The 4282-nt window shown below is 37.8% G+C and overlaps 1 non-coding gene across 1 annotated transcript; it reads left to right on the forward strand.

Annotated features, from left to right (window-relative positions):
- The first annotated feature begins 1814 nt into the window (after positions 1 to 1814).
- Positions 1815 to 1921, forward strand: LOC138881973 (small nucleolar RNA R71). The gene has a single exon (XR_011403408.1). It is a non-coding gene; the product is annotated as a small nucleolar RNA R71 (small nucleolar RNA).
- The last annotated feature ends 2361 nt before the right edge of the window (positions 1922 to 4282 follow it).

The following is a 4282-nucleotide window of genomic DNA, read 5'->3' on the forward strand; positions in this document are numbered from 1 at the left end:
TCCTTTGCACACCCGACCCAGTGCACAAATCCATGTTGAGTGCTTCTCTTCGATCTTCTTTGGTACACCCCACACTTATCAGTTTTATTCTCTCCAAGTTGCTCCTTTAGGGGCCCCATTTCTACACCCCAACACTTATTAGTTTTATTCTCTCCAAGTTGCTCCTTTAGGGCCCACATTGCTCCTTCCATCTTGAAGATCACCCTTTCTTCTCCCTCTTTGAGCATGAGCTGCCTTTTTTGAATGTCTAGAATTGCTCTTCCAGTAGCCAAGAAGGGTCTTCCTAAAATTAAAAGGACCTCCCTATTCTCCTCTATGTTCACCATTATGAAGTCCACGGGGAACACAAATTTATCCACCTGAACTAACACATCTTCCACTATTTCTTCAGGTATGATTGTGGTCTAATCTGCTAGTTGCAAGGACACATGTATCAACCTGATTTCTCCAGTCTCTCCCTTTATTTTCTAAAAATAGAAAAAGGCATAAGATTAATAGAAGTACCTGAATCACACAAAGAGTTTTCAAACTTAGCACTTCCTCAAGAGCAAGGTACAGTAAAACTCCCTGGATCTCTACACTTTTGAGGGAGCTTGTTTTGCAGAATGGCACTACAAGGCTCTGTGAGCTTGACATCTGATGTCTCTTTCGCTTTTTGATTTTTTGACAATATCTCCTTAAAAAATTTAGCATAAGCTGGCATCTGTGAAACCATCTCTATGAAAGGTCTATTCACATGCACCTGCTTTAGCACTTCTAGAAAGTGCCCGAATTATTTGTCCAGCTTCTCTCTTCTCTACTTCTACAGGGAAGGTAGAACATGCATATATTCACTTTCTCTGGTCTTCTCATTTATTGCATTCTCATATTTCTTCTTCTTCTGAGCTTTAGTCTTCCCTTTCTTCTTCAGACCATCATCTACCATCCCTGCACCTTTTTGAATGTTGTCATTCTTCTACTTTTCCACAATATCCACATGTCTTTAAATTAGCTCATCCTGTTGTTTTGTCCTGGGATCCTCCAATAAGTTCCCACTCCTCAAAGACATTGCATTTATTGTCTCTTATGAATTTCTTTTAGTATTAGCAGGGAGAGTTCATGGAACCCTTTCAGACAATAGATTTAGCTAGTTGCCCCATCTCTCTTTCTAAATTTCGAATGGTCGTGTCGTGTTATCTGATAGCTGCACCATGGGTTTCAATCCTCATCTATCTTAAGAATAAAAACCTTCATTAGATCATCCATGCTAGACTGATTAGATTGTGGAGGATGATATTGCTGCCTCTGCTGATTTTGAAGACCCAGAGCTCCTTGTCCCTGGAGTCTAGGGTTATTTTACTGCCATATGTTTGTACTATCACCTAGTGAACTCCAAGAGAACTTGGGTGCCTCTCCCCCATGGAGTTGAATTTTTGCTGCTTTGGTAGTTGCCTCTATCAAAGCTCCCCACTATATTTACTACTGTAGTTGACGCTTGGCACTCTTGTATAAGGTGTCTCATTGCACAAAAGTCACATGTTGCTTGTGGGTTTCTCTATACCTTGGCTAATGTTAACTTTCTTATCTCTCTGGCCATGGTGTCTAGTTGGGCTTGAATTGTTGTGTTAGAGTCTACCTAGTGAACCCCAGCTGATTGTCTTCTATGATTACTCTCAACAGGCTATTGGTTAACATCTTTAGAGAACTCATTAGGAATTGCAACAATCTCCTCATGAGTCTTCTTCATTAAAGGACCTTCAATTGCGGTACTCAGAGTTCGTCATGAGGAAGGTGTTAGTCCATCCCAAAAGTCATGGGGTTTCATCCACAATTCAATCCCATTATGCTGGCGCTTTATCACTATCTCCTTGAAACGTTCCCAAGTCTCAAAAACTGTTTCACTGTTCTTTTGGCAGAAGTTGTGAATTTCCCTTCTGAATTTCACTATTTTTGTAGTTGAGTAGTATTTGTCAAGAAACATTCTAGTCATATCTTCCCATGTCCTCATCGACTCTATTGGTAAGCTATGAAGCTAGTGATTCGTGTCATCCTTCAGCGAAAATGGGAATGCCCTTAAGTCGACTGCATCTACCGGAAGGTGTTCATGATTTCATCAAAGTCCATTAAGTGAGTGTTCAGATCTTTATTCACCTTCCCTCTGAAGACACAGTTATTCTGGATAGTTTGAAGAAAATCTTGCTTCAACTCGAAATTATTTGCTGCTATGGGTGGAAGGTCTAACATTGGACTGTCCTTGATTGTAGACTAGTCCGGCATAATCACCCAATGCTCTACCAGGCCTAGGTACCATATTTTTGAACTGTTCTTCAACCAAGGGTCTGTTTAGATTGAATCTTCGACTCCCACCATCTTCGATAGTGTCCTCGGTAGCTCTGAGAGCTGCCTAATCCATTCAACTTCTTGTTGTGCTGCCTCCCTTACAGCTAAATCTACTCCATCAATCTCTTCCTTTGCCGTGTTATCTTGAGTCGAAGTATGACCCAAGAAATTTTCTGTTAATTCTCTTTCTTTTCTTAGTTATCGTATGTGTTTTTTCAACTCTGGTTTGTAGGGTATCACTTCCTTTGAAGAAGAACGAGTCATACACCAGAGAAGTCAACCTGTTGCCTGCACACGGAAGAAAAATCCCGTGAAGAGTAAAATAAAATAGGTTCCTAAATTAGCACCAAAAACTATTTTGAACACTGTTGATTGCCAATCCCTAGCAACGACGACTAAATTTGACGAGCGCAAAACACGACACAAAACTATTGCTCTCTAGTCAAAGATAGTATAATTTAATTATCGTCTCCACATGGATTAGATTTAAACAATGCTCTAGTAATCTCTGGTTTAATTTGTATCCGGGATGATCTAAACATGATTTGGAATGATTACGAACTACGATTAACTACTAAAGTAAAGCAATTAATGATTGACTGCAACAAACTAGAGATTAGCAAAATCAGTTTCTTATCAATGTGAGAAATAAGGGTCATGACAGGATAGGTGCAAGATAGCTATTTGAGATCTAACTCTAGTTTAATTCACTCTAATATTCTAATGATTCTCACGAATTCACTCGATGATTAATTCAAATGTATAGTCAAGACTCATCTCTTGATTAAATCTTAACTCTATGAGTTGAACTAATATAAGCACTATAAAAATATACAAGCATGCGTTAATGGATTAGTCTTTAGGAAAATATCTCTCGAATATTATCCTAACTTGATTTAACTACCAATTCAACAAGCTCTTTCGATTATTTAAGAGAATTACTCCATTAAACCAAACAAAATAATGCAAAGATAATCATCAAAATATCCGTCTTTCGATTAACTAAACTGGTGAAAAAAGTTTGCAACAATTCAAAGCTCCAATGAATTCAAGCAAAGAACTAGAGTTAAAATTCACAAATATCAATTAAAACACCATATCCGCCAAACCCTAAGGGAAACTACTCCATAATCATGAAAGAAGTCACCACAAATATAATTAAAGAGTAAGAAAACATAAATCTAGTGTTACAATCCAAACTCCATTTTGGATTGATGGAAAGATGATGAAGTCCTATATCTTGTAGCCTCCAATGCTCTCCAAAGCTTTCTAGGTCAGAAGTCACTTCAAAAACGTCTTTTTGGTGTATTTATACAATGTAAAAATGGGCCCGTACAAAACTACTCTTTCCAAGCCGAAACAGAAAAAATACTCTGAGAATATTGTACACGCATGCCGCCCATGCGAGGCGATAGTGGGGAAGTTCAGGGAGCTGTTTCTTACAGACAACAGCACAAAGCACTGCCGAGCCGCCCGATGCATCGCGGTTGTGCATTTATAGAATAAAATTGCTTCTTCAATTTTTGATATCCAAACTTGGTCCTCGACCCGCGAACACAATTCCAGTGTAATCCCTTGAGCTTTTACTCAGTCTTCAAAGCTCCAACTTGTTCAATTAAGCTCCCGGTTATATTTTTAACTCAAAATCACTTCATGCAAGGCATAAAATACATAATAAATGAAATTCACTATCATTCAAGCTCAAACACAAGTAAAATGTAGTTTTAGAGTGCAAACTATGACTAAAATACGAGTTTCTAGCCTACCATCATCAACTCATTGTATATATTTTATAAAAACAATTAACCTGTCTAGATAGTACTCCATCTATTCACTTTTACTTGTCATGTTTCACTTTTCGAGAGTCAAACTATATAAACTTTGTCCAACATTTTAATATATATATTTTCACCATATTGATATAAGAAAAATTATAAATTATAGTGTTTTTCTTATAGTTTGT

The sequence above is a fragment of the Nicotiana sylvestris genome, chromosome 1 (assembly GCF_000393655.2).
Source record: "Nicotiana sylvestris chromosome 1, ASM39365v2, whole genome shotgun sequence".
NCBI classification, from domain to species: Eukaryota; Viridiplantae; Streptophyta; class Magnoliopsida; order Solanales; family Solanaceae; genus Nicotiana; species Nicotiana sylvestris.